This window comes from Polistes canadensis, unplaced genomic scaffold, assembly GCF_001313835.1.
Source record: "Polistes canadensis isolate GaletaPanama2010 unplaced genomic scaffold, ASM131383v1 scaffold_267, whole genome shotgun sequence".
NCBI classification, from domain to species: Eukaryota; Metazoa; Arthropoda; class Insecta; order Hymenoptera; family Vespidae; genus Polistes; species Polistes canadensis.
The window spans coordinates 155,484-169,717 of NW_014569814.1; the positions used below are offsets into that span (position 1 = coordinate 155,484).

The 14,234-nt window shown below is 34.8% G+C and overlaps 1 protein-coding gene across 7 annotated transcripts in view; it reads left to right on the plus strand.

Moving 5' to 3' along the window:
* The first annotated feature begins 58 nt into the window (after window positions 1-58).
* Window positions 59-14,234, plus strand: part of LOC106790886 (catenin delta-2) — a 36,868-nt gene continuing 22,692 nt past the window's right edge. For 4 of the 7 annotated variants that reach the window (XM_014756120.1, XM_014756121.1, XM_014756122.1 and 1 more), the window contains exons 1-2: window positions 62-1,787; window positions 1,866-2,117. The gene's annotated coding sequence lies outside the window, so the exon portion shown is untranslated. Of the gene's footprint in view, window positions 1,788-1,865; window positions 2,118-14,234 lie in introns of all 7 variants that reach the window. The other 3 variants (XM_014756123.1, XM_014756124.1, XM_014756119.1) reach the window with 2 other exon arrangements.

Consider the following 14,234-nt stretch of genomic DNA (forward strand, 5'->3'; position numbering starts at 1 on the left):
GCCACGTAGGGGAGGCGTGCTCTGTCGGCAAAATAAGTAAACATTGAGGATAGAGGAGTATCCACGTAGTGTCAATTGAGAACCGCTGTCATCAGCGTGTAGGGGCGTCGTTGCTCTGCGTGCAATGTGTATCGTGTAGGCGTTGGCGAAGGAGGAGACGAGTCGGGTATGTCTCCGTGAAAAAGAGAGAAGAAAGAAGGGGAGAAGGGAAAAAAAAGCGGAATATACTTTAAACGATACAAAAGCTTTCGGTGCGCTTCCGTCGTTTAACTTTACGATTGTCGCACGTGTGCGTGGCCGACCCCAAAATATCACATCGTATTCTAAGGTTCGATCGAGGACGTGGGCCGTGCCAGCGCGTAACGCGTTCATTTGGTCCCGATGATTCGAGAGAACGAGTAGTAGTAGTAAAGTAGTCAAGAAGTAGTAATAGTAATAATAATAATAATAGTAGATAGTAGTAGTCATCTTTTCAAAGACGGTGGGAACAAAATAAAAGAGAAAGATAATAAAAAGAGAAAGGAGAATAAGAATAAGAATAATAAGAAGAAGAGTGTCTGTCGTTTTGCTTTTCTATCTTTGTTTTACTAAAAGCCGCACGTACAGTGCGTACGGTGTCGCGAGAGTCGAAGACTCGACGACTTTCGGAGGGCCGAAGGGCCTGATTGGGATCGTGTGTCACACGATCGGAAGGTACAGTAAGAGAAACAGGAGGAGGAAGAGGAGAAGGTGGTGGTGGTAGTGGTGGCGGTAGTGGTGGCGGTGATTGAATAGGAGAAGGAGAGAAGGAAGGACGCAGAAACGTAAAAAGAAAAAGAAGAAGAAAAAGAAAAAAAAAGGAAGAAGGACGCGTTAAGTTGACGTCGATCGGCATGATCGGTACGTCTCCATGGACGATGGGCCATTGAGCTATTCGGTGGGCGGCTGTACGTTGAACCTTCAAAGGGAACACGCGTCAAAGAGAAGGCGTCTGTCGAAGAGAGACGGAGTTTCATATCCTTGATCACTTTAGAGACGAATAAGAGAACTCAAAAGATAGAATAAAGTCCGCACACGTCGTGTTCGGGAGATGTACGGAATCTCGAGAGGAACTTGTGGCGAGGGTGGGTACAATTCTAATCGACACCATCATCATTATCAGAGTTATCAGAGATTTTACGACGAAGCTAACGAAAGATTCGAAATTGTATTAGTAAAAATAATTGGAGAAAAATCAAGAGTAGTCAGAGCAAGAGGAAAAGTAATAGCAAGAGCAACAGCAGCAACAATAACGACGGCAAAAGCAAGAATAACGCGCCGGTGGCAGTGACTGTCGGCGGTAATTCAGAGGGAGTCGCAGGGGGTGGTGGAAAGAGAGAAAGATTGAGAGAGAGAGAGAGAGAGAGAGAGAGAGAAAGGTAGAGGGGAGTAGAAGCGTGTTTTTCCGAGATTCGTCGTTGAAAAAGAACGAGGGTCAGTTCCGGCCCATTCGGTTGGCCGTGCGCGTCTTTTCTATTGGTGCAGTCGGGTGTGTGTATCGTATATGCGTGCGTATAAGTAAGCAAAAAGTACCTAAGTGTTCTTTGCTGGCAAGATCGTTGTGTGCGAGGTACGGTTAAACGGCCTTATCTAAAAAGAAGAGTTAAGAGAGAGAGAGAGAGAGAGAGATTAAGAAGGAAAGAGGAAGCAAGACAGAGATATATACACAAGCGCGTGCGCACGCGCGCGCACCCAACGAACCAACCCGAGGAACACAGTGCGTGCATTTGAGTCACGCGCGCGCCTCTATTAACTTCTTTTCGAATACGGTGAGAGAACTTTGAAAGGAAATTCTGTTTCTCTTCTTCTTATGTACACGTATAATATATATCTTAATAAAATAATAGGATAGTGTGAAGATTCGGTGACCGGTTCGTTGCGAGAGAGAAAAAAAAAGATAAAAGTCAGAGAGGAAGAGAAAGAGAAAATATCTCGAAGCAGTGGCCGCGCCTCATACGACTATCATCTCAACATCGAGAGAAGAGTATCGAGACGGTAATCGTGACAGGAACGGTGGTGGTGTTGGCTACTACTACACAGCAACGTTAGTCTCTGGAATGTAACAGGAAACTCCCGTCGTGTAGACAATTTTGGAAAAGGTAAGCATCATCCCTTTTTCTTTCTCTTTTTATTTTTCTATCTTTCTGCGTATACCTTGCGCGCGTGAGCTCACTCTGGAAAGAGGGCGGTACGGCGGGGAGTTCAAATGCGAGACTGTCAGATCGATTGAAAGAGAACGAGAACGAGAACGAGAACGAGAATGAGAAAGATATATATATATATATATAGTCAATTTATAAGATGTAATTTTATATATTGAGTCATAATGTATATTTGTCCCGTATTCTCTATTTGGAAAAATAAAAATTAAACGGAAAAGAAAACCGGTTTTTGTGTGTTTATCTAGTAATAATTAATTTCGTTTTTTTATAGGCACGTCGTTTAAATAATCACGGAATAACTTCGCAAACATAAGTATATGAAAAACAAGAACGATATTAATTATTATAAATTTTAATATTTGTGGGGGTGGAGATGTGTATACGTGTACATTTATGTACTTGTTGTTTTCTTCTCTTACTTTTAGAGTCGATATTTCGTTCGATTAATTGAAGTATATACGTATATATGTGTACATTTGACTCGATCAGTCAAGCGCACGCGAAATAGTCCCCGATCGTTGCGTCGATTCCCGAAGATGTACGGCTTTACACGAATGCGCGTAGTACTACTGCTATAGCGCGATTCACCAGGAGAAATCGTAGTAAACGAAGCAACGTGCTCGTCGATTCGTTTACGACGACGACGACGTCACGAGTACTGTCAAAGGAATACTACTACTACTACTACTATTAGTACTATCATCATCACTACCACCACCACCATCATCACCACCACCATCACCACCACCACACCATCATATTACTACTACAACTACTGTTGCTAGTACAAATAATACAGATGAAAAAAATACTTCAGATGTTCCATCAATGACAATTAGGGATGAAAAAGAATTATCTGAAAGCCAAGAAATATCACTAATAGATGTAACTGGGAAAAGTAATTTAAATTCTGATATTTCAGATAGTTCTAAAGAAATAAATTAACAAGAATCATCTATTTCTTCAAGTAAAAAAGATGATAAGAGTTCAACATCTAAAAATATTGATGGCGATGATATTGATTTAGAGTGTAAGAACAATATTAATAAAGAAATAATAGAAGATGAAGCAACAGTAAACACAGAACAACCTGTTGCGACTACTTACCTAAATAAATCACGTAAAAGTATCGAAGTAGTTTATGATAAGGCAACGATTCTCCAAAATAAGAAGATAAGACCAACATTAGTTGAAATTGATGAAGATGAAGAAAAAATGATTTTGGATTCATCGGAAGAAAATTATAGCTTCTGCTTCATTAGCTGATGTTTCTGGAAATGATAACAAGGATACTTCTCCAGGATCTGTTAACAGTAATCCGCATTTGTTTCAGTTAATTCCTTCAAGACTTTCTCTTCTTTCATCAGTTAGTTCTTCATGCTCAGCATCTAGCGCTGCTTTTTTAATAGCTGAACTTGTAAGTAAAGATCCCCTTTTTTTACTACCTCAAGGTTCAGCTAAACATGCAAAAAAAAACAGTATACGAATCATCGGCATCACAAAAACAAAGTACAGATGAATTATATGAAAAGTTAACTAAAGAATGGAAGAACAATCGTTTATTACTAACTAATAAATAAAACGGATAGTGATACGCCATCAAATACCACTACTGTTTCATTTACAAAAAAGATGTATCATATATTAATATAAAAGAAGTATTTGCCAAAAATTATAATATATATATATCCAGGCATAGTTATATCAAGAATCATGAATTATTTGAAAAGTGATAATTGAATGCGAACGTTTATCAGGGGCAAACTCAAAGAGTTAATAGTAACACTGTATGCTAAAGTTCATCGAATTTCGTCCTTGTTTTTCTTTCCAATTGCTCTCCGAGTTCTCTAGGAGCTGCTGATATATCGTGCTAGAAACCGTATAACGTTCGCACTCTTAACGATGTTATTAAAAGTTCGTGACATCGAAGTACCCAAACTCTTGGTGGTATATATACTTTGCGGAAAGAGAGAGAAAGAAAGAGAGAGAAAGAAAAAGGGAAAAGAAATTCCAGACGGGGATAATAAAGTTTACAGGAGCGACTGTAAAACTGTGAAGGAGAACAAGAACCGACTAGGATCGTCTCTTAAGCAGTAATCCGATTGCGGAAGATTCTTGTGGTTTTATTGGCGTTTCTATCTCTTTCTTTATCTATCTATTTATCTATTTTTCCCTCTCTCTCTCTTATTTAAGCTCACTTGCTTTCCTCGTATTTTCCTTTTTATTCTTCCCTTTTTACCCTCTGCTTTTCTACTCCTTTTTCTCTTTTATATTTCATTTCCTCCTTCCCTCTTTCATCTTTTTCTAATTATTTCCGTAATTAGATTTCGTTCGTTAGACACCGGTAATTTCTATTCGGTCTTATCTGAGACACTACGAGTTGTTTTTGTTAGTTCTTTTTTGATGAACGTCTAAGGGATTATGAGTGAATGTTATTAGAATAAAGAGAATATAAAGAGAAAATTTTGTAGGTAAAGTTTAGGAATAAAATCGGTGGAAATGAATAATAAAAGTAATATAAAATTTAGTAATACGTAATAATAAAAATAATATAAAATGTTTCATATGTATTATGTGCATTTATTTGTAAATTATTTATTGTCTGTTTTACTTGATCACGTAAAAATTGATCCAATTAATAATGTATTTTTTGTAATTAATGAGATGTACAATTGTTTTCCGACACATAAGGGGTCATTCGATTAAAAGTTTATCTTTGTATTATCTTCCACATATTTCAATTATCTATGAGTAAACATTCACCTTTACACTTAAAAATAATCTCTTTTTCGCGATATCCTAAGAGTAAATTCTAAAAGTGATATTACGTTTCTGCATTTAGAAATTCCTATCACGTTAAATTCGTTTGAGCTTGAATTACCGTTTTCAGTGATGAGATATTATTTGGTCACTGATAAAAGCGTATTGATTCAACTTCGATAAGTAATTTTCGTTTAACGATAAGAAAGAAAAACAAAGAACTTTTTATTTACTCTAATTTGAAGAAAACATTTTCCGTCATCAAACGATTTCATAGAAAAAGGATCGATAGTAAATATGCAGGGTATCCCTACGTATTTTGTTCGCGTAACGGTGCCAGCATATTCTACGAAAAAAATAAGAGGCGAATTTTATATAAACATAGACTAGAAAAATATTTTGGTAAAAAGTTGTGCCGAAAAATAGATTGGTGTGATATTAATTTACATATTAATTCCATTTTGAAGTGTTACTCTGTTCTTATAATTACAGGTTTGATTTCTTTTCAAAATTGAGTTGATTACATTTCAAATTTCTTGTTCATTTGTATATGTTAATGAAATCGGGTAATTGGATTAGTTACGGTATAAACGGATATACATAAATTATCAGTAGATTTAATATTAATATATTTCCTACAATTAAAAATCCATTGGCGTAATATATGGAATAGCAGACAAAACCGATACATTGTTATTTCATATTTTTGTCATAACTTTTTAGCGAAACATTTTTATTTTTATTCGTAGAATACTCTGGTATAGTTAAATGGAAAAAAATAGGAACACTCTATATTTTTATATGTATTTACATGTTTGCGAATATGTATATGTATAAGTACGTTTATGGTGCAATCAATTTTATCTTTTCACAATCGCTGATAGGAAAACCTGTCGAGAGTTGGACTCTCGAAATTGACTAAGAATTATCGGCGTTCCCAATCGTTGACAGTTCGATCAATGAGTTGAGTACACACGTTCGTTCCGTCTATCTTTCATTTTCAGCTGTACAAATGGAGAAGGAATAGGACTGTGCCGACCATTGATATGATGTGTCGATCTACAATCTTCATATATGTATTAGATACATGTACATATATACGAATAGGAAATGTAACAATTGTACGTATATATGTACGTATGTGTGTACGTACGAAGAACGATTAACCTTTGAACTTTTGACGTTGAACTTTCAATTAAAGGATGGTTATTATTTGCATCGCGTAATTTTACTCCATTGATCGTCAAAATTAGAACTACTATTTAAGACTTTTACAAATTTTATAATCCTTCAATGTACATTTAAAAATGATGTATCCTGATGAATCTATATATATATATATATATATACTTTTATTATATGTAATACTATAATATTAATTATTAATCCTTAGTATGCATTAGGGGTGAATTATATATATAGATTGTACATTACACATATATATATTGATTCGAAAAGTTCATTTTGAAAATATCGAGCGTGGTAATTCGACGATGTCACCGAGGAACACGTTTTCTCTCAACAAGAGTTATCGAGTCTCGATCTGAACGAACTGCACACGTAGAGAGAAAGAAAGAAAGAGAGAGAGAGAGAGAGAGAGAGAGAGAGAGAGAGACAGTGTCCCCTTGCTGCAACGATGTTTACACAGTAGTAATGACCGAGTGTATAATTTACGAAAGACCGACGTGTGCGTTTCTTTTTCGTTCCCTACGATGAAAGGAGCGTGATCCGAATATACATACATATATATAAGCAAAGTTCTCCTTCCTCTTTCTACCCCTCCCTCGGACCATTTCTTTTACCCTTTTCCTTGGTTTTCTTTTTCTTTCTATTCTTGTGGGTGCGCGCTCTGTGGTAAAACGAATTCCATCAATTTTGAAGGAGCTTTGTTGATCGAAAGAATGAAAAAACCGTGCTCGATCTCCTTATCGAAATTTATTAGTACTCGACGAGTGCTAGGGCACAATAAAACTTGCTAAAACTTCACCTTCGCATTACGGTTAATTGCGAACTGCTACGAATTTGCATCCAGTTGTTGAACTCTTTAGTTTAAGCTTAAGCTTTTCGAGTATACGTTCCTCTATCTCCTCCTCTCTTTTTATTATCTTATCCCTTTCTATCTTTTTCTATCTCGTTCTCGCTTTCTAGTTTTCTGTTTATGTTAATAAAAAAAACAAATATAAAATAAAAATGGAGATAAGGGAAGAGGATAACCGTAAACGGTTCGTTCGCGCATAAGTTATCAAATTTAAATAACTTTGGTCGTTATATTAATTGTTGCGATAGTCATTCTGGTCTACTTGTTTCTTTTCTATATTCCTATTTTAATTTATTCTTATTATTTTAAGAATATTATTTTATTCTTTCTCAGTGTCTCTTCTAATATGCTTTTTTAATCTTTCATAGCTATTGTTTCTTTATCATTTATCTTGACTTCGTTGCTTCTTAGATAGTATTGTTATCTTTGGTATAATATTTAAATAAGAATACTTCAAATTCTTACATTTATAGTTTATATTAAAAAGTGTCTCTAGGGTTTTAGGGATCAAACTGCTAGAGCATATTCTTTTTCGTTGCAAGTGATATAAATATTAAATACGTCACTTTGAATGATTAGCTTTATTATATATTGTACATTTATCTCTTCCTAGTATCTGATCTATTAGTTTATACCAAGCCTATAATAAAGTTATCTATTTTTTTAAATCTATCTATCTATGTATCACAAATGTGTCATACTTTACAAATATTCTTCATACATATTCCTATCGGTCTTTTTTCTTTTATTTTAATTTAATTGTTTTGCTTTTAATACCGCAAGCTTCACTGTACTTGCAACGGTATCTCTTGTTTCTATATTTTATTCCTGAAACGTAAACAGAGACATAGACATGAGAAAGAAAAATGAAAATGTAGAGATAAAGAAATAGAGATAAAGATAGTGACTATTACTGCACCGCTATTAGCTGTATATTAAAACGGTAGACTCGTCGTCCTACAGCTCGTCGTACGTCGCGTGAGCTGACGTGTAATTTGAAAATATATAGAACAAGAAGATAGAAAAGTAGTGGTAGTGGGTGTTAGCTTAATAATGAGACGCTCAGCACTTTTACGAGATACCAAGAACCAAATTAGGAGTTTCGAAGTAACGAGCAGTGATAATTAGGCCTTTAAATACCGCGAACATACGAAAAAGCATCCTAAAATACATCCCATAAATACATCCGAAAGTGGATTAGAAAAATCCTCCTAAGCTTTTACCTTTTCCTCCTTCTCCTCTCCACCTATTTTTCCCCTATTATATAAAAAAAAAATATATATATATTTCTATAAAGAAAAATCTTTGAAATATTTCACCCGTTCTGTAGGAATCGGAAAAAGGAAATGTTGTCTTTTGAATGAACACTCAAAATACGAGAACTATAGTATAAGTATGAATGAACTGAACGAAGAACAACGGAACGTCGACGTGGTTCATACATAAATTCTTGTTGAGTTTCGTGTGTAAGTATTACATATATGTTATATGATATATATTTATATATCTTATTACATCTACTTATGCGCGTGCGTCCACGCCTTTGGAAAAAAAAGCATCGTTCTTCGCACCTTCCTTTGAAATCAATACCGTAAGCAAAAGCAGAGCACTGCATTTTCTCGTTCACAGGTGTTTTCTTCTTCTTCTTCTTCTGCTTCTTCTTTTACACCTCCCCTTTCTTTTTTGTTTCCCCATTTTTTTGTTGTCTCCAACTGATTCCCGAGGATCGATCCGATGTGCACAGCGAGTGCAATGAAAAAAAATCTGTGCTACGATGCTCCGGGAATGATTTTTTCTTCATTTCTTTTTATATTTTCAAAGAGCGAGAAAGAAGAGAAAAGATAGAAAAGAGGAAAAAAACGATCGGATTTCTATGTCGGTTATTTAAAAAATAATAAAAAGAAAAAAAGAATTAGAAAAAATACGGTATCTCTGACAGTTCAGTGTTCTTATTGTTTTCTGGCGGTATCATCACCCCCCAATTCAACCCACCTACTACCTAGTTCTCCATCTGCAAGGGACTAGGGATTTTATTTTTTACTTTTCCGAAAGAACTCTCTCTCGTCGAGGAAAGTCATTCCAAGTTTTAAGCTGCAGTTTTTTAATTGGAATTTACTCGAAACTTTTTCTATCCTATCTTATATCCACCCGCTTGAAAATTGCATTGGTCACGTGATAACAACAGGAGTATAATAAGTAAGTCCGAGTTCAATTTGATCTTGTTTATCTTTTACAAACTGCATAAATGGAGCTAAGAGATTTTTATTTGCTAGGAATAGTTAGATTTACTTGAAAGTTTCACCTATGCGAATACAAGCTTTTACATATGTCGTAACATGTTGTTTACGATATGATGAATATATAATATATAAGCTGAATTTAAGAGATTTTATTCGGAGAATGAACGGCTTTTAAAAATTTTGACGGCTGTTACATTAGGATTGTATGCTTTTAAAATATTCAAAGAGACAGGAAAAGAAATAGAGATAGAGAGAAAGAGAAAGATATCTTTTCTTATTCTTATGCTATTTGAAATGACGTATTTTCTTGTGATATCGTGCATTCTTACGTAAGTCCTTTGCATATCTCGATTATTATTTCAGTATTCTATGTATGAACGAATGACGTGCTTGAGAATAAAAAACAAGGAAGAAGAAGGTAAAGAACGTAAGATAGAAAAGAAGGATGAAGGATAGATTAGGAAAAAAAAAATTGCATACAAGAGAAAATAATATAGAAGAAAAAGAGAGAGAGAGAGAGAGAGAGAGAGAGAGAGAAAAGACTGTGTTTGAGTGACTGAGAGATTGTGAGAGAAATACTAGGAGTAACATAAGATATAGAAGGAGAAACTTAGAGAAAGAGAATCTGAGTAATATGAGTTATAGAAACGGACTGAGGGAGTGGAAGAGAGAGAGAGTGATAAAGAGAGATCAAAATGGGAGAGGAAAAAGGTTTCACATGCGAGCAGTTCGAATAATACGTTTTTCGTGTATTTCGAAGTAAGTGTTGCGAAAGAAAATTCAACGTGTCGTTCGATGTTGTCTCTCACTCGTCGTGTGTCCTAGGAAATTATTTTCTTCTCTAGTATTTCTTTTCTCTAAGAGAAGGAGGAAGAAGAAGAAAGGGAGGAAGGTAGGAGCTGGGCAAGGGGCGCACTAAGTCGACATATCTTGTCTTTCCTTTTCTCACTCGTTAGATTTTCTATTTGAAAACGTTGTTCACGAGAACTGTAGATGCACGTCTAGAATTGTGCATTGAAAATTATGAAAAATAATATAGTTTTTTTATCTTCTTTACAAGAAGCGGTCCTGCATTAATCAATTACCACGATAATAATTAGATATATTTTAAATTAGCTTTGACTTTTATTATAGATTATGCGTTCGAGTTTTCTCTATAGGTCACATAAAAGATATCAAAGAAGTTTCAAATAAAGGCTACGAAATAAAGTCAACTAGTGACCCTCATGGTATTCAAAGTGTTTAATAGGAATATTCGTAACACATAACGGCCGGTATAATAAAGTCCAGTCATCTCATGAACTACTCCGGAAGTTAATAATAGAACACCAGTCAATTTCACGCCACTTCTATTTACCACACATTATTCCATTCGTATAGTGGAAAATGTGATTGCTGTAAATTTCTGTTTATGATTATACCTGCAACTCGTTAGCTTGTACATAACTGGTCTCAAATTTCTATCAATTTAACAATTACTTTTGTATGTTTAATTCCCTGTAATGGCATATAATTCTAATTAAACTAATACGTACTCGCATACATGTATGTATTTTTATATATTTGTCAGAAAAATATCGTAATTAATTTATCCCTTAATAGTTAATGCCTTTATACTCCTATCGTAATTATATTAAATTTTTGTTTCTATATGAATATTTCTCTCCCTTATATTTTTGCATTTTTTGTTAAACAATATATTATAACGAAATGTCTTTCCAGCATCTATTTTACGGAAAAAGAGAGAGAGAAAAAGAATGAAAGAAAGAAAGAAAGAACTTAAGAAGCAGGCATGCGCATATCGTTTGTGCTCTGCTCTCGTACATACATCTTTAACGTGCAAACGACCTCGTTAACCCGTATCGCTTGTCACGGAAAGAAACAACGCGTTTTCCTTCCGTCCGAAGAACTTTTACTAAAAATTATGAGTAAGGAAAAAAAGGAAAAATAAAAAAAAGAAATTAAATGGCAGACAGACTACCTAACTTATTGACGCGAGAAAGAAATCATATAATATATAAATATTTTTGTATAACATATATGTAATTAAAAGGAAAGAGTGGACAGATAAATAAATAAATAAACAAAATGAAAGAGAACGAGATCGGAAGAAAATTATAGCCTCGAGGGATCCTCGAATTCTCCCAGGATTTGTGAGGATCGTTTTTCGAGACTCCTTTAAATGCATCACGTATCCTACACTCTCTCTAGTTTTTTTTTTTGACGAAGTTTCATTTTTTCCACCCTTCGAAGATTTAAGGAAGAGTGGACGAGTAAGGGTGGTATATAAAGACAGGGCTGTCCAATCCGCGTGCGATTCAACACTGTAATGAATGAGATTCAATAAAAAAAGGAATGTTTTTTACATTGTTCGATATTGTATTTTATTTTATATACGTTGGATTACTAATTCCCGATGAGAGTGTTAATAGAGAAAGAAAGCAAAAGGTTGGACACCCCTGGTAAAAGAATATACAACGTGTACGCATGAAATGCTTGGAGTAGTAGGACGTACGCGTCGTACTTTACGTTCATTCATTCACGAACACTTGTCCCTTGTCATACCTTGCGTTTGCATGCTATTATATATCCCTATCTCTTTTTCTCTCTCTTTCTCACGTAAGAATATATGTATAGGAGGGAAGAAGGAAGGGAGAGAAACGCTTGTTGAACGCGCCAATCGGAAAGGAAAGAACGAGATTGCGGCCAGAGAGAATTTCTCTCGTTTGTGTTCTCTCCTTCTCTCTCTCTCTCTCTCTCTTTCGAAAAAAAAAGTCCTGCATAATACACACACGCGTAGATGGATGATATTATTAGTGTATGCATAGAGTCATGTGCGTAAGAGAAAGGGAGGAGGGAGTAGAGTGTCGTACACGAGCCACTTCCTAACTCTTCTCGTTGTTTTGTAATATTTCTTTCCCTCTCCAAGCACTCCCCTCTCTTCCACGCTACCCTTCGTCGCCCTTCTTTTTTTCTTTCTTCTTTTTCCTTTCCCTTTTCCTTTCTTCCGTCTCTCTTTATTCTTGTCACCACCGCCCTTTCGAACACCCTCTTTCACTTTTTCTCCCTTTTTTCATGGTCCCTCGAATTTCTACTCTCCTTCTTTTTCTATACATGTGGGTGGGTATAAGCGTGTATGTGTGTACTTCGAGAGATCTACTCTCGCGGTTATGTATATATATATATTTGTGTGTGTGTGTGTGCGCGCGTTATTTTCGCGCACGTGTATGGGTATTATATACAAAGCCCTTGCGCGTCCACTCAAGAGACGGACAGAAGGGGGCCACGGAAATTAAAGCCGCGAGGGTAGAAGATAGAAGGGGAGGAGGAAGGTATACTATATCTTCTTCTATAACGTTCATCCAGACAACAGACGAGAACTCGAGATATCTTCTCACGTATAAGAACTCGACAATGACAATTGTATTTTTCGTCAGTCCTTATGCATCGTGATCGATTAGATTTTGTAAATAATTTTTATTCCCTTCAAATTTGAATAATGAATTGATAGTGCATAGCATCGTTTGTATTGTATTAAGGAAAAAAATAACGTTTCTTTCTATTTTATTAAATGTATAATTGAGAAACAAGCTTGATTGAAGTTTATTATTACAAACAAAATGTTTCTCGTATTGTTTGACCACCTTTTACCATTTTGAATAAATGAATCAAAAATAAGAATAGCAATTTGTTCATATTTTCAATAAATGTAAATATAAAAAATATATAAAATTTTAATTAAAATCACATGAAAGAAAATGTTTCCTTAATTTCTTGTTAGTAATAATATTTATTATTAACCGCATAGGGTATATATAAATACTTTCATTATATCTCCAATTTGTAAAATACCGTAGAAATGTATTTTTAACTTGTTCGAATTGCCGGTCGTAGACACTTTGAGATCGAGCTTTTTTGTTGGTCGAAAACGTGTCAGGAAGGAGGCCGTTCTTAGAATAGTGTCATCGTTGAGGAATTATTAAGAAGCTTGTTGAAATTTTAACGTGGAAAGTCGATCAAATCGAACAATATCTAGACCGTCTAGATCGATTCCTACGATTTATGCGAGTTCTTATTGCAAACGTATATGTACTGGATGTTTCAAAATATGCGAATATAAATTTTAGAGTTGTGAATACAGTGTCATAGTTCTTCAACATTGTTTAATGGTGTAGCAGTCAGTAAAGTTATATGAATTACTCAAAGACAAAAGCAACTACTATTCGGAAACAGGGTCATATCGGAAATACGATTATACAAACTTTCTTTTTCTTATTTTAATCTACTATATCTATCCCTAACGATTTCCCTATTAGTCGCCTTTTACGACAAGCAGGGATTACTGAGGGGGTATTCTTACCCGCCCCACCCCCACGGGTTTTATTATTATTCTTTTTATTATTAACCGTTTGCATTCGAAAGATTACGCTTGGTATTTTTATTTTGTATAACTTTAAAAAATCTCATGACGATCAGGAAAAGTGTCCTATGTTCTTGTCGATATTATGCAGCTATGTATTATAATTATTATTATTATTATTAGATTTGATTATAATTATTATGCTGGAACGTATTTCATTTAGCACTGTTTTGGTAAATGCAGAAACCATAGCCGTCGTATCGTTCTCATCCTCGGTGTCGTCCAGTTTTTATTTTTACGCTGAGATGCATTTGCATAATAGTCGTGGCCACGTATGTATGTTACGCGCATGCGTGAAAGAAAGAGAGAGAAAACGAGATCACGGTAAATATGAGGTTTATTACAATTTCAGGACACATTTATGCATTGTATCAATGCACACGTATACACATGAAAGCTATTAAATGACGGACGATAGATTATGCAAATATACAAATATGTACTATTTGCATATATTGTTGATACGATAAACTATGAAAAAAAGTTATAGTTTTATACATTTTATATATTATATTACATGAGACATATTAATTATAAAATTATTAATGAAATGATGATGCTTTATATATATATATATATATATATATATATATATG